The sequence below is a fragment of the Chiloscyllium punctatum genome, chromosome 30 (genome assembly GCF_047496795.1).
Source record: "Chiloscyllium punctatum isolate Juve2018m chromosome 30, sChiPun1.3, whole genome shotgun sequence".
Classification (NCBI taxonomy): domain Eukaryota; kingdom Metazoa; phylum Chordata; class Chondrichthyes; order Orectolobiformes; family Hemiscylliidae; genus Chiloscyllium; species Chiloscyllium punctatum.
In genome coordinates this window covers 60566846-60589573 of record NC_092768.1, presented here as the reverse complement: position 1 = coordinate 60589573, position 22728 = coordinate 60566846, and the positions used below count along the sequence as shown (strand labels likewise).

Here is a 22728-nt window from a genome sequence, read left to right as displayed (position 1 = left end):
TGGTCTTCCCTGGGTCTGATACATTGACAGAGTGGGGTCAGTCTGCTCTTCCCTGCGTCTGTTACATTGACAGTGTGAGGTCAGTCTGCTCTTCCTTGGGTCTGTTACATTGACAGTGTGAGGTCAGTCTGCTCTTCCCTGTCTATGTTACCTTGATAGAGTGGGGTCAATCTGATCTTCTCTGGGTGTGTTCTCTTGACAGAGTGGGTTCAGTCTGCTCTTCCCTGGGTGTGTTACATTGACAGAGTGGGGTCAGTCTGTTCTTCCCTGGGTGGGTTACATTGACAGAGTGGGGTCAGTCTCGTCTTCCCTGGTTGTGTTACATTGACAGAGTGGGGTCAGTCTGCTCTTCCCTGGGTGTGTTACACTGACAGAGAGGGGTCAGTCTGCTCTTTGCTGATTGTAATTCATTGACTGAGTGGGGTCAGTCTGATCTTCCCTGGGTGTGTTACATTGACAGAGTGGGGTCAGTCTGCTCTTCCCAGGGTGTGGTACATTGACAGAGTCGGGCCAGTCTGCTCTTCCCTGGGTGTGTTACATTGACAGAGTGCGGTCAGTCTGCTCTTCCCTGGGTCTGTTACATTGACAGAGTGGGTTCAGTCTGCTCTTCCCTGGGTGTGTTACATTTACAGAGTGAGGTCAGTCTGCTCTTCCCTGGGTGTTTTACATTGACAGAGTGAGGTCAGTCTGCTCTTTCCTGGGTGTGTTACATTGACAGAGTGGGGTCTGTCTGGTCTTCCCTGGGTGGGTTGCAATGACAGAGTGGGTCTGTCTGCTCTTCCCTGGGTGTGTTACATTGACAGAGTGGGGTCAGTCTGCTCTTCCCTGGGTTGTTTACATTGGCCGAGTGGGGTCAGTCTGGTCTTCCCTGGGTGTGTTACATTGATAGAGTGAGGTCAGTCTGCTCTTCCTTGGGTGTGTTACATTGACAGAGTGAGGTCAATCTGCTCTTCCCTGGGTGTGTTACATTGACAGAGTGGGGTCAGTCTGGTCTTCCCTGGGTGTGTTACATTGACAGAGTGGGGTCAGTCTGCTTTTCCCTGGGTGTGTTAGATTGACAGAGTGGGGTCAGTCTGCTTTTCCCTGGGTGTTAGATTGACAGAGTGGGGTCAGTCTGCTTTTCCCTGGGTGTGTTACATTGACAGAGTGGGGTCAGTCTGCATTCCCTGGGTTTGTAAGATTGACAGAGTGGGGTCAGTCTGCTCTTCACTGGGTGTGTTACATTGACAAATTGGTTCAGTCTGCTCTTCCCTGGGTGCGTGACATTGACAGAGTGAGGTCAGTGTGCTCTTCCCTGGGTGTGTTAAATTGACACAGTGGGGTCAGTCTGCTTTTCCCTGGGTGTGTTACATTGACAGAGTGGTGTCAGTCTGCTCTTCCCTGGGTGTGTTACATTGACAGAATGTGGTTAGTCTGCTCTTCCCTAGGTGTGTTACATTGACAGAGTGGGGTCAGTCTGCTCTTACCTGGGTGTGTTACACTGACAGAGTCGGGTTAGTCTGCTCTTCACTGGGTGTGGTACATTGACCGAATCGGGTCAGTCTGCTGTTCCCTGGGTGTGGTACATTGACATAGGGTGAGGTCAGTCTGCTCTTCCCTGGGTGTGTTACATTGACGGTGTGAGGTCCGTCTGCTCTTCCCTGGTGGCTTACATTGACAGAGTGAGGTCAGTCTATTCTTCCCTGGGTGTGTTACATTGTCAGACTGGGGTCAGTCTGCCCTTCCCTGGGTGTGTTACATTGACAGAGTGAGGTCAGTCTGCTCTTCCCTGGGTGTGTTAGATTGACAGAGTGGGGAGAGTCTGCTTTTCCCTGGCTGTTAGATTGACAGAGTGGGGTCAGTCTGCTTTTCCCTGGGTGTGTTACATTGACAGAGTGGGGTCAGTCTGCTCTTCCCTGGGTTTGTAAGATTGACAGAGTGGGGTCAGTCTGCTCTTCCCTGGGTGTGTTACATTGACAGAGTGGGGTCAGTCTGCTCTTCCCTGGGTGTGTTACATTGACAGAGTGGGGTCAGTCATGCTCTTCCCTGGTTGTGATACATTGACAGAGTGAGGTCAGTGTGCTCTTCCCTGGGTGTGTTAGATTGACAGAGTGGGGTCAGTCTGCTTTTCCCTGGGTGTGTTACATTGACAGAGTGGTGTCAGTCTGCTCTTCCCTGGGTGTGTTACATTGACAGAATGTGGTCAGTCTGCTCTCCCCTGGGTGTGTTACATTGACAGAGTGAGGTCAGTGTGCTCTTCCCTGGGTGTGTTAAATTGACAGAGTGGGGTCAGTCTGCTTTTCCCTGGGTGTGTTACATTGACAGAGTGGTGTCAGTCTGCTCTTTCCTGGGTGTGTTACATTGACAAATGTGGTTAGTCTGCTCTTCCCTGGGTGTGTTACATTGACAGAGTGGGGTCAGTCTGCTCTTCCCTGGGTGGGTTACATTGACAGAGTGGGGTCAGTCTTCTCTTCCCTGGGTGTGTTAGATTGACAGAGTGGGGTCAGTCTGCTTTTCCCTGGGCGTGTTACATTGACAGAGTTAGGTCAGTCTGCTCTTCCCTGGGTGTGTTACATTGACAGAGTGAGGTCAGTCTGCTCTTACCTGGGTGTGTTACATTGACAGATTGCGGTTAGTCTGCTCTTCCCTGGGTATGTTACATTGACACAGTGGGATCAATCTGAACGAACACTGGGTGTGTCACATTGACAGAAAGGGGTCAGTCTGCTCTTCCCTGGGTGTTACATTGACAGAGTGGGGTCAGTCTGCTCTTCCCTGGGTGTGTTACATTGACAGAGTGGGGTCAGTCTGCTCTTCCCTGGGTGTGTTACATTGACAGAGTGGGGACAGTCTGCTCTTCCCTGGGTGTGTTACATTGACAGAGTGGGTTCAGTCTGCTCTTCCCTGGGTGTGTTACATTGACAGAGAGAGGTCAGTCTGCTCTTAGCTGGGTGTTACATTGACAGAGTGGGGTCAGTCTGCTCTTCCCTGGGTGTGTTACATTGACAGAGTGGGGTCAGTCTGGTCTTCCCTGGGTGTGTTACATTGACAGAGTGGGGTCAGTCTTCTCTCCCTGGGTGTGTTACATTGACAGAGTGGGTTCAGTCTGCTCTTCCCTGGGTGTGTTACATTGACAGAGTGAGGTCAGTCTGCTCTTCCCTCGGTGTGTTACATTGACAGAGTGAGGTCAGTATGCTCTTACCTGGGTGTGTTACATTGACACAGTGGGGTTAATCTGAACGAACACTGGGTGTGTCACATTGACAGAAAGGGGTCAGTCTGCTCTTCCCTGGGTGTTACATTGACAGAGTGGGGTCAGTCTGCTCTTCCCTGGGTGTGTTACATTGACAGAGTGAGGTCAGTCTGCTATTCACTGGTTGTGTTACATTGACAGAGTGGGGTCAGTCTGCTCTTCCCTGGGTGTGTTACACTGACAGAGTCGGGTCAGTCTGCTCTTCCCTGGGTGTGTTACATTGACAGAGTGGGGTCAGTCTGTTCTTCCCTGGGTGGGTTACATTGACAGAGTGGGGTCAGTCTGGTCTTCCCTGGTTGTGTTACATTGACAGAGTGGTGTCAGTCTGCTCTTCCCTGGGTGTGTTACACTGACAGAGAGGGGTCAGTCTTCTCTTCGCTGGTTGTAATTCATTGACTGTGTGGGGTCAGTCTGATCTTCCCTGGGTGTGTTACATTGACAGAGTGGGGTCAGTCTGCTCTTCCCAGGGTGTGGTACATTGACAGAGTGGGGCCAGTCTGCTCTTCCCTGGGTGGGTTGCAATGACAGAGTGGGTCAGTCTGCTCTTCCCTGGGTGTGTTACATTGACAGAGTGGGGTCAGTCTGCTCTTCCCTGGGTGTGTTACATTGACAGAGTGGGTTCAGTCTGCTCTTCCCTGGGTGTGTTACATTTACAGAGTGAGGTCAGTCTGCTCTTCCCTGGGTGTTTTACATTGACAGAGTAAGGTCAGTCTGCTCTTCCCTGGGTGTGTTACATTGACAGAGTGGGGTCTGTCTGGTCTTCCCTGGGTGGGTTGCAATGACAGAGTGGGTCAGTCTGCTCTTCCCTGGGTGGTTTACATTGGCCGAGTCGGGTCAGTCTGGTCTTCCCTGGGTGTTTTACATTGATAGAGTGAGGTCAGTCTACTCTTCCGTGGGTGTGTGACATTGACAGAGTGAGGTCAGTCTCCTCTTACCTGGGTGTGTTACATTGACAGAGTGGGGTCAGTCTGCTCTTCCCTGGGTGTGTTACACTGACAGAGTCGGGTCAGTCTGCTCTTCCCTGGGTGTGTTACATTGACAGAGTGGGGTCAGTCTGTTCTTCCCTGGGTGGGTTACATTGACAGAGTGGGGTCAGTCTGGTCTTCCCTGGTTGTGTTACATTGACAGAGTGGTGTCAGTCTGCTCTTCCCTGGGTGTGTTACACTGACAGAGGGGGGTCAGTCTGCTCTTCGCTGGTTGTAATTCATTGACTGAGTGGGGTCAGTCTGATCTTCCCTGGGTGTGTTACATTGACAGAGTGGGGTCAGTCTGCTCTTCCCAGGGTGTGGTACATTGACAGAGTGGGTTCAGTCTGCTCTTACCTGGGTGTGTTACATTGACACAGTGGGGTCAATCTGAACGAACACTGAGTGTGTCACATTGACAGAAAGGACTCAGTCTGCTCTTCCGTGGGTGTTACATTGACAGAGTGGGGTCAGTCTGCTCTTCCCTGGGTGTGTTACATTGACAGAGTGGGGCCAGTCTGCTCTTCCCTGGGTGTGTTACATTGACAGAGTGGGGTCAGTCTGCTCTTCCCTGGGTGTGTTACATTGACAGAGTGGGTTCAGTCTGCTCTTCCCTGGGTGTTACATTGACAGAGTGGGGTCAGTCTGCTCTTCCCTGGGTGTGTTACATTGACAGAGTGGGTTCAGTCTGCTCTTCCCTGGGTGTGTTACATTGACAGAGTGAGGTCAGTCTGCTCTTCCCTGGGTGTGTTACATTGACAGATTGCGGTTAGTCTGCTCTTCCCTGGGTATGTTACATTGACACAGTGGGGTCAATCTGAACGAACACTGGGTGTGTCACATTGACAGAAAGGGGTCAGTCTGCTCTTCCCTGGGTGTTACATTGACAGAGTGAGGTCAGTCTGCTCTTCCCTGGGTGTTTTACATTGACAGAGTGAGGTCAGTCTGCTCTTCCCTGGGTGTGTTACATTGACAGAGTGAGGTCAGTCTGCTCTTACCTGGGTGTGTAACATTGACAGATTGCGGTTAGTCTGCTGTTCCCTGGGTATGTTACATTGACACAGTGGGGTCAATCTGAACGAAAACTGAGTGTGTCACATTGACAGAAAGGACTCAGTCTGCTCTTCCGTGGGTGTTACATTGACAGAGTGGGGTCAGTCTGCTCTTCCCTGGGTGTGTTACATTGACAGAGTGGGGCCAGTCTGCTCTTCCCTGGGTATGTTACATTGACAGAGTGGGGTCTGTCTGCTCTTCCCTGGGTGTGTTACATTGACAGAGTGGGTTCAGTCTGCTGTTCCCTGGGTGTGTTACATTGACAGAGTGAGGTCAGTCTGCTCTTCACTGGGTGTGTTACATTGACAGAGTGGTTTCAGTCTGTTCTTCCCTGGGTGGGTTACATTGACAGAGTGGGGTCAGTCTGCTCTTCCCTGGTTGTGTTACATTGACAGAGTGGGGTCTGTCTGCTCTTCCCTGGGTGTGTTACACTGACAGCGAGGGGTCAGTCTGCTCCTCGCTGGTGGTAATTCATTGACTGAGTGGGGTCAGTCTGATCTTCCCTGGGTGTGTTACAATGACAGAGTGTGGTCTGTCTGTTCTTCCCTGGGTGGGTTACGTTGACAGAGTGGGGTCAGTCTGGTCTTCCCTGGTTGTGTTACATTGACAGAGTGGGGTCAGTCTGCTCTTCCCTGGGTGTGATACATTGACAGAGTGAGGTCAGTCTGCTATTGACTGGGTGTGTTACATTGACAGAGTGGGGTCAGTCTGCTCTTCCCTGGGTGTGTTACACTGACAGAGTGGGTTCAGTCTGCTGTTCCCTGGGTGTGTTACATTGACAGAGTGAGGTCAGTCTGCTCTTCCCTGGGTGTGTTACATTGACAGAGTGGGGTCAGTCTGCTCTTCCCTGGGTGTGTTACATTGACAGAGTGGGGTCAGTCTGCTCTTCCCTGGGTGTGTTACATTGACAGAGTGAGGTCAGTCTGCTCTTCCTTGGGTGTGTTACATTGACAGAGTGAGGTCAGTCTGCTCTTACCTGGGTGTGTTACATTGACAGAGTGGGGTCAGTCTGGTCTTCCCTGGGTGTGTTACATTGACAGAGTGGGGTCAGTCTGCTATTCACTGGGTGTGTTACATTGACAGTGTGGGGTCAGTCTGTTTTTTTTTACCTGAGTGTGTTACATTGACAGAGTGGGGTCTGTCTGCTCTACCCTGGGTGTGTTACATTGACAGAGTGAGGTCAGTCTGCTCTTCCCTGGGTGTTTTACATTGACAGAGTGAGGTCAGTCTGCTCTTCCTTGGGTGTGTTACATTGACAGAGTGAGGTCAGTCTGCTCTTACCTGGGTGTGTTACATTGACAGAGTAGGGTCAGTCTGCTAATCACTGGGTGTGTTACATTGACAGTGTGGGGTCAGTCTGTTTTTTTTTACCTGGGTGGGTTACAATGACAGAGTGGGGTCAGTCTGCTCTTCGCTGGTTGTGATTCAGTGACTGAGTGGGGTCAGTGTGTTCTTCCCTGGGTGTGTTACATTGACAGAGTGAGGTTAGTCTGATCTTCCCTGGGTGGGTTACATTGACAGAGTGGGGTCAGTCTGGTCTTCACTGGGTGGGTTACAATGACAGTGTGGAGTCAGTCTGCTCTTCCATGGGTGTGTTACATTGACAGAATGGGGTCAGTCTGCTCTTCCCTGGGTGTGTTACATTGACAGAGTGGAGTCTGTCTGGTCTTCCCTGGGTCTGATACATTGACAGAGTGGGGTCAGTCTGCTCTTCCCTGGGTCTGTTACATTGACAGTGTGAGGTCAGTCTGCTCTTCCTTGGGTCTGTTACATTGACAGTGTGAGGTCAGTCTGCTCTTCCCTGTGTATGTTACATTGATAGAGTGGGGTCAATCTGATCTTCTCTGTGTGTGTTATATTGACAGAGTGGGTTCAGTCTGTTCTTCCCTGAGTGTGTTCCATTGACAGAGTGAGGTCAGTCTGCTATTCACTGGGTGTGTTACATTGACTGAGTGGGGTCAGTCTGCTATTACCTGGGTGTGTTACACTGACAGAGTCGGGTCAGTCTGCTCTTCACTGGGTGTGGTACATTGACCGAATCGGGTCAGTCTGCTGTTCCCTGAGTGTGGTACATTGACAGAGGGTGAGGTCAGTCTGCTCTTCCCTGGGTGTGTTACATTGACGGTGTGAGGTCCGTCTGCTCTTCCCTGGTGGCTTACATTGACAGAGTGAGGTCAGTCTATTCTTCCGTGGGTGTGTTACATTGTCAGACTGGGGTCAGTCTGCCCTTCCCTGGGTGTGTTACATTGACAGAGTGAGGTCAGTCTGCTCTTCCCTGGGTGTGTTAGATTGACAGAGTGGGGTCAGTCTGCTCTTCCCTGGGTGTGTTACATTGACAGAGTGGGGTCAGTCTGCTTTTCCCTGTGTGTGTTAGATTGACAGAGTGGGGTCAATCTGCTTTTCCCTGGGCGTGTAACATTGACAGAGTTAGGTCAGTCTGCTCTTCCCTTGGTGTGTTACATTGACAGAGTGAGGTCAGTCTGCTCTTACCTCGGAGTGTTACATTTACAGATTGCGGTTAGTCTGCTCTTCCCTAGGTATGTTACATTGACACAGTGGGGTCAATCTGAACGAACACTGGGTGTGTCACATTGACAGAAAGGGGTCAGTCTGCTCTTCCCTGGGTGTTACATTGACAGAGCGGGGTCAGTCTGCTCTTCCCTGGGTGTGTTACATTGACAGAGTGGGGTCAGTCTGCTCTTCCCTGGGTGTGTTACATTGACAGAGTGGGGTCAGTCTGCTCTTCCCTGGGTGTGTTACATTGACAGAGTGGGTTCAGTCTGCTCTTCCCTGGGTGTGTTACATTGACAGAGTGAGGTCAGTCTGCTCTTCCCTGGGTGTTACATTGACAGAGTGGGGTCAGTCTGCTCTTCCCTGGGTGTGTTACATTGACAGAGTGGGGTCAGTCTGCTCTTCCCTGGGTGTGTTACATTGACAGAGTGGGGTCAGTCTGCTCTTCCCTGGGTGTGTTACATTGACAGAGTGGGTTCAGTCTGCTCTTCCCTGGGTGTGTTACATTGACAGAGTGAGGTCAGTCTGCTCTTCCCTCGGTGTGTTACATTGACAGAGTGAGGTCAGTCTGCTCTTACCTGGGTGTGTTACATTGACACAGTGGGGTCAATCTGAACGAACACTGGGTGTGTCACATTGACAGAAAGGGGTCGGTCTGCTCTTCCCTGGGTGTTACATTGACAGAGTGAGGTCAGTCTGCTCTTCCCTGGGTGTGTTACATTGACAGAGTGGGGCCAGTCTGCTCTTCCCTGGGTGTGTTACATTGACAGAGTGGGGTCAGTCTGCTCTTCCCTGGGTCTGTTACATTGACAGTGTGAGGTCAGTCTGCTCTTCCTTGGGTCTGTTACATTGACAGTGTGAGGTCAGTCTGCTCTTCCCTGGGTATGTTACATTGATAGAGTGGGGTCAATCTGATCTTCTCTGGGTGTGTTATATTGACAGAGTGTGTTCAGTCTGTTCTTCCCTGAGTGTGTTACATTGACAGAGTGAGGTCAGTCTGCTCTTCACTGGGTGTGTTACATTGACAGAGTGGGGTCAGTCTGCTCTTCCCTGGGTGTGTTACACTGACAGAGTGGGGTCAGTCTGCCTTTCCCTGGGTGTGTTACATTGACAGAGTGAGGTCAGTCTGCTCTTCCCTGGGTGTGTTACATTGACAGATTGCGGTCAGTCTGCTCTTCCCTTGGTATGTTACATTGATAGAGTGGGGTCAATCTGCTCTTCCCTGGGTGTGTTATATTGACAGAGTGAGGTCAGTCTGCCCTTCCCAGTGTGTGTTACATTGACAGAGTGAGGTCAGTCTGCTCTTCCCTGGGTGTGTTACACTGACAGAGTCGGGTCAGTCTGCTCTTCACTGGGTGTGTTACATTGACAGATTGGTTCAGTCTGCTCTTCCCTGGGTGTGTTACATTGACAGAGTGAGGTCAGTGTGCTCTTCCCTGGGTCTGTTACATTGACAGAGTGAGGTCAGTGTGCTCTTCCCTGGGTGTGTTAGATTGACAGAGTGGTGTCAGTCTGCTCTTCCCTGGGTGTGTTAGATTGACAGAGTGGGGTCAGTCTGCTCTTCCCTGGGTGTGTTACATTGACAGAGTGGTGTCAGTCTGCTTTTCCCTGGGTGGGTTACATTGACAGAATGAGGTCAGTGTGCTCTTCCTTGGGTGTGTTGCAGTGACAGATTGGGTCAGTCTGCTCTTCCCTGGGTATGTTACATTGATAGAGTGGGGTCAATGTGATCTTCTCTGGGTGTGTTATATTGTCAGAGTGGGTTCAGTCTGCTCTTCCCTGGGTGTGTTACATTGACAGAGTGAGGTCAGTCTGCTCTTCCCTGGTTGTGTTACATTGACAGAGTGAGGTCAGTGTGCGCTTCCTTGGGTGTGTTACATTGACATATTGGGTCAGTCTGCTCTTCCCTGAGTCTGTTACATTGACAGTGTGGGGTCAGTCTGCTCCTCCCTGGGTGTGTTACATTGACAGAGTAGTGTCAGTCTGCTCTTCCCTGGGTGTGTTACATTGACAGAGTGGGGTCAGTCTGCTCTTCCCTGGTTGTGTTACATTGACAGAGTGAGGCCAGTCTGCACTTCCCTGGGTGTGTTACATTGACAGAGTGAGGCCAGTCTGCACTTCCCTGGGTGTGTTACATTGACAGAGTGGGTTCAGTCTGCTCTTCCCTGGTTGTGTTACATTGACAGAGTGGGGTCAGTCTGCTCTTCCCTGGGTGTGTTACATTGACAGAGTGGGTTCAGTCTGCTCTTCCCTGTGTGTGTTACATTGACAGAGTGGGTTCAGTCTGCTCTTCCCTGGGTGTGTTACATTGACAGAGTAGGATCAGTCTGCTCTTCCCTGGGTGTGTTACATTGACAGAGTGGGGTCAGTCTGCTCTTATTTGGGTGCGTTATATTGACAGATTGGGGTTCGTCTGCTCTTCCCTGGTTGTGTTACATTGACAGAGTGAGGCCAGTCTGCACTTCCCTGGGTGTGTTAGATTGACAGAGTGGGGTCAGTCTGCTCTTCCCTGGGTGTGTTACATTGACAGAGTGGGGTCAGTCTGATCTTCTCTGTGTGTGTTACGTTGACAGAGCGTGGTCAGTCTGCTCTTCCCTGGGTGTGTTAGATTGATAGAGTGGGGTCAGTCTGCTCTTCCCTGGGTGTGTTATATTGTCAGAGTGGGGTCAGTCTGCTCTTCCCTGGGTGTGTTACATTGACAGAGTGGGTTCAGTCTGCTTTTCCCTGGGTGTGTTACATTAACAGAATGTGATCAGTCTCCTCTTCCCTGGGTGTGTTAGATTGAAAGAGTGGGGTCAGTCTGCTCTTCCCTGGGTGTGTTAGATTGACAGAGTGGGGTCAGTCTGCTCTTCCCTGGGTGTGTTAGATTGACAGAGTGGGGTCAGTCTGCTTTTCCCTGTGTGGGTTACATTGACAGAATGAGGTCAGTGTGCTCTTCCTTGGGTGTGTTACATTGACAGATTGGGTCAGTCTGCTCTTCCCTGGGCATGTTACATTGATAGAGTGGGGTCAATCTGATCTTCTCTGGGTGTGTTATATTGACAGAGTGGGTTCAGTCTGCTCTTCCCTGGGTGTGTTACATTGACAGAGTGAGGTCAGTCTGCTCTTCCCTGGTTGTGTTACATTGACAGAGTGAGGTCAGTGTGCTCTTCTGTGGGTGTGTTACATTGACATATTGGGTCAGTCTGCTCTTCCCTGGGTGTGTTACATTGACAGTGTGGGGTCAGTCTGTTCTTCCCTGGGTGGGTTACATTGACAGAGTGGGGTCAGTCTCGTCTTCCCTGGTTGTGTTACATTGACAGAGTGGGGTCAGTCTGGTCTTCCCTGTTTGTGTTACATTGACAGAGTGAGGCCAGTCTGCACTTCCCTGGGTGTGTTACATTGACAGAGTGAGGCCAGTCTGCACTTCCCTGGGTGTGTTACATTGACAGAGTGGGTTCAGTCTGCTCTTCCCTGGTTGTGTTACATTGACAGAGTGGGGTCAGTCTGCTCTTCCCTGGGTGTGTTACATTCACAGAGTGGGTTCAGTCTGCTCTTCCCTGGGTGTGTTACATTGACAGAGTGGGTTCAGTCTGCTGTTCCCTGGGTGTGTTACATTGACAGAGTAGGATCAGTCTGCTCTTCCCTGGGTGTGTTACATTGACAGAGTGGCGTCAGTCTGCTCTTAATTGGGTGTGTTATATTGACAGATTGGGGTTCGTCTGCTCTTCCCTGGTTGTGTTACATTGACAGAGTGAGGCTAGTCTGCACTTCCCTGGGTGTGTTAAATTGACAGAGTGGGGTCAGTCTGCTCTTCCCTGCATGGGTTATATAGACAGAGTGAGGTCAGTCTGCTCTTCGCTGGTTGTGTAACATTGACAGAGTGGGGTCAGTCTGCTCTTCCCTGGGTGTGTTAGATTGACAGAGTGGGGTCAGTCTGCTCTTCCCTGGGTGTGTTACATTGACAGAGTGGGGTCAGTCTGATCTTCCCTGTGTGTGTTACGTTGACAGAGTGTGGTCAGTCTGCTCTTCCCTGGGTGCGTTAGAATGACAGAGTGGGGTCAGTCTGCTCTTCCCTGGGTGTGTTAGATTGACAGAGTGGGGTCAGTCTGCTCTTCCCTGGGTGTGTTACATTGACAGAGTGGGGTCAGTCTGCTTTTCCCTGGGTGGGTTACATTGACAGAATGAGGTCAGTGTGCTCTTCCTTGGGTGTGTTACATTGACAGATTGGGTCAGTCTGCTCTTCCCTGGGTATGTTACATTGATAGAGTGGGGTCAATGTGATCTTCTCTGGGTGTGTTATATTGACAGAGTGGGTTCAGTCTGCTCTTCCCTGGGTGTGTTACATTGACAGAGTGAGGTCAGTCTGCTCTTCCCTGGTTGTGTTACATTGACAGAGTGAGGTCAGTGTGCTCTTCCTTGGGTGTGTTACATTGACATATTGGGTCAGTCTGCTCTTCCCTGCGTCTGTTACATTGACAGTGTGGGGTCAGTCTGCTCCTCCCTGGGTGTGTTACATTGACAGAGTAGTGTCAGTCTGCTCTTCCCTGGGTGTGTTACATTGACAGAGTGAGGTCAGTCTGCTCTTCCCTGGTTGTGTTACATTGACAGAGTGAGGCCAGTCTGCACTTCCCTGGGTGTGTTACATTGACAGAGTGAGGCCAGTCTGCACTTCCCTGGGTGTGTTACATTGACAGAGTGGGTTCAGTCTGCTCTTCCCTGGTTGTGTTACATTGACAGAGTGGGGTCAGTCTGCTCTTCCCTGGGTGTGTTACATTGACAGAGTGGGTTCAGTCTGCTCTTCCCTGGGTGTGTTACATTGACAGAGTGGGTTCAGTCTGCTGTTCCCTGGGTGTGTTACATTGACAGAGTAGGATCAGTCTGCTCTTCCCTGGGTGTGTTACATTGACAGAGTGGGGTCAGTCTGCTCTTAATTGGGTGTGTTATATTGACAGATTGGGGTTCGTCTGCTCTTCCCTGGTTGTGTTACATTGACAGAGTGAGGCCAGTCTGCACTTCCCTGGGTGTGTTAGATTGACAGAGTGGGGTCAGTCTGCTCTTCCCTGGGTGTTACATTGACAGAGTGGGGTCAGTCTGATCTTCTCTGTGTGTGTTACGTTGACAGAGCGTGGTCAGTCTGCTCTTCCCTGGGTGTGTTAGATTGACAGAGTGGGGTCAGTCTGCTCTTCCCTGGGTGTGTTATATTTACAGAGTGGGGTCAGTCTGCTCTTCCCTGGGTGTGTTACATTGACAGAGTGGGTTCAGTCTGCTTTTCCCTGGGTGTGTTACATTAACAGAGTGTGATCAGTCTCCTCTTCCCTGGGTGTGTTAGATTGAAAGAATGGGGTCAGTCTGCTCTTCACTGGGTGTGTTACATTGACAGATTGGTTCAGTCTGCTCTTCCCTGGGTGTGCTACATTGACAGAGTGAGGTCAGTGTGCTCTTCCCTGGGTCTGTTACATTGACAGAGTGAGGTCAGTGTGCTCTTCCCTGGGTGTGTTAGATTGACAGAGTGGGGTCAGTCTGCTCTTCCCTGGGTGTGTTAGATTGACAGAGTGGGGTCAGTCTGCTCTTCCCTGGGTGTGTTAGATTGACAGAATGAGGTCAGTGTGCTCTTCCCTGGGTATGTTACATTGATAGAGTGGGGTCAATCTGATCTTCTCTGGGTGTGTTATATTGACAGAGTGGGTTCAGTCTGCTCTTCCCTGGGTGTGTTACATTGACAGAGTGAGGTCAGTCTGCTCTTCCCTGGTTGTGTTACATTGACAGAGTGAGGTCAGTGTGCTCTTCTGTGGGTGTGTTACATTGACATATTGGGTCAGTCTGCTCTTCCCTGGGTGTGTTACATTGACAGTGTGGGGTCAGTCTGCTCCTCCCTGGGTGTGTTACATTGACAGAGTAGTGTCAGTCTGCTCTTCCCTGGGTGTGTTACATTGACAGAGTTGGGTCAGTCTGCTCTTCCCTGTTTGTGTTACATTGACAGAGTGAGGCCAGTCTGCACTTCCCTGGGTGTGTTACATTGACAGAGTGAGGCCAGTCTGCACTTCCCTGGGTGTGTTACATTGACAGAGTGGGTTCAGTCTGCTCTTCCCTGGTTGTGTTACATTGACAGAGTGGGGTCAGTCTGCTCTTCCCTGGTTGTGTTACATTGACAGAGTGGGTTCAGTCTGCTCTTCCCTGGGTGTGTTACATTGACAGAGTGGGTTCAGTCTGCTGTTCCCTGGGTGTGTTACATTGACAGAGTAGGATCAGTCTGCTCTTCCCTGGGTGTGTTACATTGACAGAGTGGGGTCAGTCTGATCTTCCCTGTGTGTGTTACATTGACAGAGTGGGGTCAGTCTGCTCTTAATTGGGTGTGTTATATTGACAGATTGGGGTTCGTCTGCTCTTCCCTGGTTTTGTTACATTGACAGAGTGAGGCCAGTCTGCACTTCCCTGGGTGTGTTAAATTGACAGAGTGGGGTCAGTCTGCTCTTCCCTGCATGGGTTATATAGACAGAGTGAGGTCAGTCTGCTCTTCGCTGGTTGTGTTACATTGACAGAGTGGGGTCAGTCTGCTCTTCCCTGGGTGTGTTAGATTGACAGAGTGGGGTCAGTCTGCTCTTCCCTGGGTGTGTTACATTGACAGAGTGGGGTCAGTCTGATCTTCCCTGTGTGTGTTACGTTGACAGAGTGTGGTCAGTCTGCTCTTCCCTGGGTGTGTTAGATTGACAGAGTGGGGTCAGTCTGCTCTTCCCTGGGTGTGTTACATTGACAGAGTGGGTTCAGTCTGCTTTTCCCTGGGTGTGTTACATTGACAGAATGTGATCAGTCTGCTCTTCCCTGGGTGTGTTAGATTGACAGAATGGGGTCAGTCTGCTCTTCACTGGGTGTGTTACATTGACAGATTGGTTCAGTCTGCTCTTCCCTGGGTGTGTTACATTGACAGAGTGAGGTCAGTGTGCTCTTCGCTGGGTCTGTTACATTGACAGAGTGAGGTCAGTGTGCTCTTCCCTGGGTGTGTTAGATTGACAGAGTGGGGTCAGTGTGCTCTTCCCTGGGTGTGTTAGATTGACAGAGTGGGGTCAGTCTGCTCTTCCCTGGGTGTGTTTGATTGACAGAGTGGGGTCAGTCTGCTTTTCCCTGGGTGGGTTACATTGACAGAATGAGGTCAGTGTGCTCTTCCTTGGGTGTTTTACATTGACAGATTGGGTCAGTCTGCTCTTCCCTGGGTATGTTACATTGATAGAGTGGGGTCAATGTGATCTTCTCTGGGTGTGTTATATTGACAGAGTGGGTTCAGTCTGCTCTTCCCTGGGTGTGTTACATTGACAGAGTGAGGTCAGTCTGCTCTTCCCTGGTTGTGTTACATTGACAGAGTGAGGTCAGTGTGCTCTTCTGTGGGTGCGTTACATTGACATATTGGGTCAGTCTGCTCTTCCCTGGGTGTGTTACATTGACAGTGTGGGGTCAGTCTGCTCCTCCCTGGGTGTGTTACATTGACAGAGTATTGTCAGTCTGCTCTTCCCTGGGTGTGTTACATTGACAGAGTTGGGTCAGTCTGCTCTTCCCTGTTTGTGTTACATTGACAGAGTGAGGCCAGTCTGCACTTCCCTGGGTGTGTTACATTGACAGAGTGAGGCCAGTCTGCACTTCCCTGGGTGTGTTACATTGACAGAGTGGGTTCAGTCTGCTCTTCCCTGGTTGTGTTACATTGACAGAGTGGGGTCAGTCTGCTCTTCCCTGGGTGTGTTACATTGACAGAGTGGGTTCAGTCTGCTCTTCCCTGGGTGTGTTACATTGACAGATTGGGGTCAGTCTGCTCTTAATTGGGTGTGTTATATTGACAGATTGGGGTTCGTCTGCTCTTCCCTGGTTGTGTTACATTGACAGAATGTGATCAGTCTGCTCTTCCCTGGGTGTGTTCGATTGACAGAGTGGGGTCAGTCTGATCTTCCCTGTGTGTGTTACGTTGACAGAGTGTGGTCAGTCTGCTCTTCCCTGGGTGTGTTAGATTGACAGATTGGGGTCAGTCTGCTCTTCCCTGGGTGTGTTACATTGACAGAGTGGGGTCAGTCTGCTTTTCCCTGGGTGTGTTCCATTGACTGAGTGGGGTCGTACTGCTCTTCCCTGGGTGTGTTACATTGACAGAGTGGGTTCAGTCTGCTTTTCCCTGGGTGTGTTACAGTGACAGAATGTGATCAGTCTGCTCTTCCCTGAGTGTGTTAGATTGAAAGAGTGGGGTCAGTCTGCTCTTCCCTGGGTGGGTTACATTGACAGAGTGGGTTCAGTCTGCTTTTCCCTGTGTGTGTTACATTTACAGAATGTGATCAGTCTGCTCTTCCCTGGGTGTGTTAGATTGACAGAATGGGGTCAGTCTGCTCTTCACTGGGTGTGTTACATTGACAGAGTGGGGTCAGTCTGCTCTTCCATGGGTGTGTTACATTGACCGAGTGGGGTCAGTCTGCTCTTCCCTGGGTATGTTACATTGAATGAGTCGGATCAATCTGATCTTCCCTGGGTGTGTTACATTGACACAGTGGGGTCAGTCTGCTCTTCCCTGGGTGTGTTACATTGACAGAGTGGGGTCAGTCTGCTCCTCCCTGGGTGTGTTACATTGACAGAGTGGGGTCAGTCTGGTCTTCCCTGGTGGGTTACATTGACAGAGTGGGGTCAGTCTGCTCTTCCCTGGGTGGGTTACATTGACAGAGTGGGGTCAGTCTGCTTTTCCCTGGGTGGGTTACATTGACAGAATGAGGTCAGTGTGCTCTTCCTTGGGTGTGTTACACTGACAGAGTAGTGTCAGTCTGCTCTTCCCTTCGTGTCTTACATTGATAGAGTGGGGTCAGTCTGCCCTTCTCTGGGTGTGTTAGATTGACAGATTGGGGTCAGTCTGCTCTTCCCTGGGTGTGTTACATTGACAGAGTGTGGTCAGTCTGCTCTTCCCTGGGTGTGTTAGATTGACAGAGTGGGGTCAGTCTGCTCTTCCCTGGGTGTGTTATATTGACAGAGTGGGGTCAGTCTGCTTTTCCCTGAGTGTGTTCCATTGACTGAGTGGGGTCGTACTGCTCTTCCCTGGGTGTGTTACATTGACAGAGTGGGTTCAGTCTGCTTTTTCCTGGGTGTGTTAGATTGAAAGAGTGGGGTCAGTCTGCTCTTCCCTGGGTGGGTTACATTGACAGAGTGGGTTCAGTCTGCTTTTCCCTGTGTGTTTACATTGACAGAATGTTATCAGTCTGCTCTTCCCTGGGTGTGTTAGATTGACAGAATGGGGTCAATCTGCTCTTCACTGGGTGTGTTACATTGACAGATTGGTTCAGTCTGCTCTTCCCTGGGTGTGTTACATTGACAGAGTGAGGTCAGTGTGCTCTTCCCTGGGTCTGTTACATTGACAGAGTGAGGTCAGTTTGCTCTTCCCTGGGTGTATTTGATTGACAGAGTGGGGTCAGTCTGCTCTTCCCTGGGTGTGTTAGATTGACAGAGTGGGGTCAGTCTGCTCTTCCCTGGGTGTGTTACATTGACAGAGTGGGGTCAGTCTGCTTTTCCCTGGGTGGGTTACATTGACAGAATGAGGTCAGAGTGCTCTTCCTTGGGTGTGTTACATTGACAGATTGGGTCAGTCTGCTCTTCCCTGGGTATGTTACATTGATAGAGTGGGGTCAATCTGATCTTCTCTGGGTGTGTTATATTGACAGAGTGGGTTCAGTCTGCTCTTCCCTGGGTGTGTTACATTGACAGAGTGAGGTCAGTGTGCTCTTCCTTGGGTGTGTTACATTGACATATTGGGTCAGTCTGCTCTTCCCTGGGTGTGTTACATTGACAGAGTAGTGTCAGTCTGCTCTTCCCTGGGTGTGTTACATTGACAGAGTGAGGTCAGTCTGCCCTTCTCTGGGTGAGTTACATTTACAGAGTGGTGTCAGTCTGCTCTTCCCTGTGTGTGGTAAATTGACAGAGTGGGGTCAGTCTGCTATTCTCTTGGCTTGTTACATTGACAGAGTGGTGTCAGTCTGCTCCTCCCTGGGTGTGTTACATTGACAGAGTGGGGTCAGTCTGCGCTTCCCTCGGTGTGTTACATTGACAGAGTGGGGTCAGTCTGCTCTTCCCTGGGTGTGTTCCACTGACAGAGTGGGGTCAATCTGCTCTTCCCTGGGTGTGTTACATTGACAGAGTGGTGTCAGTCTGCTCCTCCCTGGGTGTGTTACATTGACAGAGTGGGGTCAGTCTGCGCTTCCCTCGGTGTGTTAGATTGACAGATTGGGGTCAGTCTGGTCTTCCCTGGGTGGGTTACAATGACAGAGTGGTGTCAATCTGCTCTTCCCTGGGTGTGTTACATTGACAGAGTGGGGTCAGTCTGCTCTTCCATGGGTGTGTTACATTGACCGAGTGGGGTCAGTCTGCTCTTCCCTGGGTATGTTACATTGAATGAGTCGGATCAATCTGATCTTCCCTGGGTGTGTTACATTGACACAGTGGGGTCAGTCTGCTCTTCCCTGGGTGTGTTACATTGACAGAGTGGGGTCAGTCTGCTCCTCCCTGGGTGTGTTACATTGACAGAGTGGGGTCAGTCTGGTCTTCCCTGGTGGGTTACATTGACAGAGTGGGGTCAGTCTGCTCTTCCCTGGGTGTGTTACATTGACAGAGTGGGGTCAGTCTGCTCTTCCCTGGGTGTGTTACACTGACAGAGTGAGTTCAGTCTGGTCTTCCCTGGGTGTGTTACATTGACAGAGTGGGGTCAGTCTGCTCTTCCCTGGGTTTGTTACATTGACAGAGTGGGGTCAGTCTGCGCTTCCCTCGGTGTGTTAGATTGACAGATTGGGGTCAGTCTGGTCTTCCCTGGGTATGTTACATTGAATGAGTCGGATCAATCTGATCTTCCCTGGGTGTGTTACATTGACACAGTGTGGTCAGTCTGCTCTTCCCTGGGTGGGTTACATTGACAGAGTGGGGTCAGTCTGCTCTTCCATGGGTGTGTTACATTGACCGAGTGGGGTCAGTCTGCTCTTCCCTGGGTATGTTACATTGAATGAGTCGGATCAATCTGATCTTCCCTGGGTGTGTTACATTGACACAGTGTGGTCAGTCTGCTCTTCCCTGGGTGGGTTACATTGACAGAGTGGGGTCAGTCTGCTCTTCCCTGGGTGGGTTACATTGACAGAGTCGGGTCAGTCTGCTCTTCCCTGGGTGGGTTTCATTGACAGAGTGGGGTCAGTCTGCTCTTCCCTGGGTGTGTTACATTGACAGAGTGGGGTCAGTCTGATCTTCTCTGGGTGGGTCAGGTGACGGTCTACCTCATTCATTGGGGCAGATGTCAAGGAGCATCTTAAACCGGAGAGGGATCAGGGGGAATTGGAGCCGTTTAGAGAGAGAGTACAGAAGGTAAGACAGCTCAGCTCAAAGCACGGCACTTAATGCTGCCCCGATGAAAATATTGAAGATGTCAGAGGGGCAGATGAGCTGAGACAGGGTGGGAGCTGGGAGATATTGATGATGTGGAAGGACAGTGTGTGTATCTGATCACATTCTGTCAGTCTGACTAATAGCAGTCATTCCTGACACTGGATTCACTGAGGGGTGAAGGGTCAGTGAACAGAGCGGACTGTCCCTGTTATTCTGTTCCTGACTCTCCAGCTCCCACTCTGTTAGTGACCTCTCAGTCTCCCGGGAAATGGGCTGTTTCCCAATTGTGCCGGATTCTTGGCCTTTATCCTTGACCGAGCTGAGAGTTGATGGTCTGAGGAATATCATTCCCAAATGATTCCTGTCCAAGATAATCCCGATGAATGTGTCTGTGTATCCTCCATTAATCTGTAAACATCATTGCTCAGGGCTGGAGGGACATGGATTGATGACATTGAGGATGTTATGAACCAGACCAAAATCCTCTGCCTTAAGGAAATGGTCTCGACCCCTTTTCCTGATTTCCTGAAGGGAAGTGTAAGGCGTTACAATGTGATTGGTCAAACTGCCAGGCTGGAATCAAAACACACTTTACTCCACACTATCGTTGGAACACAAACATAAGGAAGAAAGATTGGACAAACCGAACTCGATTGGAAAACTTAACTAAATGAACATTATTTAACTATAAACAGCAACTGTTCGGATATAGTAACATTCCATAAACCACACAATTCTGGTCTTTCTGCTCTCGGGAGAATGGTGTGAAACTTGTAAAGATTCAGAAAAGATTTACAAGGATGTTTGCAGAGTCAGGATTTCTGACTGTTTTGAGGCTGGAGTTTATTTTATCCTTGTGTAGATTTGACACATTAATCCTCCCTCCCCACCACTACAGAAACTGTTGGGACTGTTCAGTGTTTCCAGCGGCTTCTGTAATTATTTCAGGTTCCTGACGGGAGCAGTCTCTCACTTTTCGAACAAAACAAACCCATCCTTGTGCTGTACCCAATATTTCAATAAGAAATGGGAAGCAGCAGAGGGGAAAGCTTCTGAGATGCCGAGCAATGCTGCCCGGTTCCACACTGCAATTCACAGGAACCATCACCAGGAAAAGCAAGGAGCAATCTGACAGATCCGGTTTACCACAGAATGAAAGATTTATTTCCTCGTTTCATTCCAGGGCTTTTCCTTTTAAAGGCTATTTACCAATCGCGACACTGTAATGGCCGGGAATCAAACCCAGGTCAAATGCTTGGAAGGTAGCTCTGCTCCCCACTATCCCACCATCACCCTCCTAACAGCTCCCTCCCCATTCCCAAACACACTTAACAAGGTCGTGATCATCACCAACTGGATTGGGGCTGAAATCCAAACAGACACATCCTCTGTATCTAACCCAGTGATGGAGCTATCCTGATTGAGTTTGATGTGAACAGGATGGGGGAAGTGGGAGATTTAATCAGTACCTAACACCGAGCTCAAAATGGCCTGGGAATTTGAAATGCTGCAGTGTAGAGGGAGATTTACTCTGTATCTGACCCCATTCTCTACCTGCCCTGGGGATTTAAATGGGGACAGTTTAATGGGAGCTTTATTTTGTCTGGAACCCTGTGCTCCCTCTGCCCTGGGAGTGTTTGCTGGGAACACTGTCTAACCTCTGTGATATGGATCCTATGAAGATTGATGGGAGACAGTGTAAATGGAATTGTCAGGGTCCAATTCCTTCATGTGGATGAGAGAAGGTGAGAAAAAATGATCCCAGTGGGACTGAAGGGTCAGTAACAGAATGAAGACACCATTGGCTCAGAGATAGGAGACAGGATAGAGGGTCATGAGGGTTTCAGACTGGAGGGAGCTACAGGCACATACAAGTTGGGAACTGTTTTCAGTAAAAGGTAATTGATCCCAGGTCACTGCAGAGTGTAAGAATCTGATGCCTTTCCCTCACTATCCCCTTCCAATCCCTGGGAAGATCTGCTCCCACACCATGTTCCATCCTAACTGCTGACTGTGTTCGATACATTAATACATTGGGGATGGGCAGGGGTGCTTTTAACTCTGGGATCTTGCTGTGTAACTTGCCTGCATAATGCTCTCGCTCCCCCATTCAACTAAATTTTTCTCCCTTTTATCCTGAAGAACTTTTGTTTGGAAAGCTGCAACGTGAAGATCCAAAATGTTCGAGTCCAGGAAAGAACAACCTCCAGAGGGGGAGCACGGGCCTGAGGCCTGAGGCCTGGTTGACAGGCTGCACCCCATGGGGGCCCACAGTGAGTTGTGTGTTTATTTACCCCGAGGTTTAATCTCCTCTGGGGGACCCTGGGTTTTAGGGGCCTCTGGGTAACTGGCTCCTGTCAGATTGCGGCCCTGTCATTTTAAAAACAGATTTGAAGCCTGGGGTTAAAGAATGTCAATCGCCAGGATCTGAGAGGCAGGACTCCCCGAGGGGGAATTAAAACCCAAATGCTGTGACCCTCTCTGAAGACTTCTCATAAAGTCAGAGTGATGTGGGTTATCGAGAGGGTACGATGAGAAAATTCAACAGTGAGAGAAAGAGAGTGAGAGAAACGTTTAAAAAATCGAGCGAGCAAAGGAAACAGAAGGGGAGAGAGAGGGAGAGGCATTTTGAGATTGTGAAGTTGCTGCAATGTTTGATTCTGGGGTGACAGGAAATAATTAAACTGAAGCAGCATCACAGAGGGGGGAAATGGTCAGAGTAGTTAGCTGCTGCTGCATTGTAGCATGTGGGATCTTGCTGTGCACCAACTCCCCCAATGCTACCATTGCAGGCAGTGAGTGTTTTAATCAGCTAACCCATCATTTCAAAGTTTTTCCAAGGCTTTAGCATAAAAATGCAGCTCATTGCCCGATATATTTGTGTTTGGATGTTGCTGAGAGATTGTCTGTGTCACTGAGAGAGGAAAACCTGGGATCTTGCTGTGCAATCATTCTGTAATGATTTTCCTCCTTTCAACTAATGCTGTCTCTTTCCTCCCACGGGCCACTTGAAGATTCAAAGAGAGAAACTTTAGGATCAGGAGACCTTTGAACAACAGCTTTCTCCAGAGGGGACACTGTCCTGAGGCCTGAGGCCTGGTTGATAAGCTGCACTGTGTGGGCGGGATTCTGTGTTTATTTACCTCAAGGATTAATCTCCTTTTGGGGACCCTGGGTTTTAGGGGCCTCTGGTTAATTGGCTCCTGTCGGATTGTGGCCCTGTTGGTTTTAAAACAGGTTTGAAGAGTGGGGTTAAAGTAACCAGGGCCCTGGGATTTGACACAAACACATCAATCCCCAGTGAGTGTCTGACAGACAGGACTCCCCCAAAGAGGGAATTAAAACCTTAAATGAGAAACTCTATCCAAAGACTTGTTCTAATATCAGAGTAATACTACTTGTGGGATCTTGCTGTGTCTCAAACCACCTGCAGAGTGGCCTACATTGCAAGAAGGGTGACCAAATGTGATAATCCCATAAATAAGACCCAGGTTGGCCCAACCCCTGAGTATCTGGGAGGGGATCTCTCTCTCTCTCTCTCTCTCTCTCTCTCTCTCTCTCTCTGTCCCCTCTCTCACACCCTCTCCAGCTTCTTTTGATGATATTTTAAAC

General features: G+C 50.0%; 2 long non-coding RNA genes across 2 annotated transcripts in view; one reads left to right on the top strand and one right to left on the bottom strand.

Moving 5' to 3' along the window:
* Positions 1–22728, bottom strand: part of LOC140455037 (uncharacterized) — a 742733-nt gene that overhangs the window by 659732 nt on the left and 60273 nt on the right. The gene's annotated exons all lie outside the window — the stretch shown is intronic.
* LOC140455038 (uncharacterized) overlaps positions 21264–22728 on the top strand; it is a 321983-nt gene continuing 320518 nt past the window's right edge. The window contains exon 1 of the long non-coding RNA XR_011952762.1: positions 21264–21389. This is a non-coding gene — a long non-coding RNA (uncharacterized lncRNA). The remainder of the gene's footprint in view (positions 21390–22728) is intronic.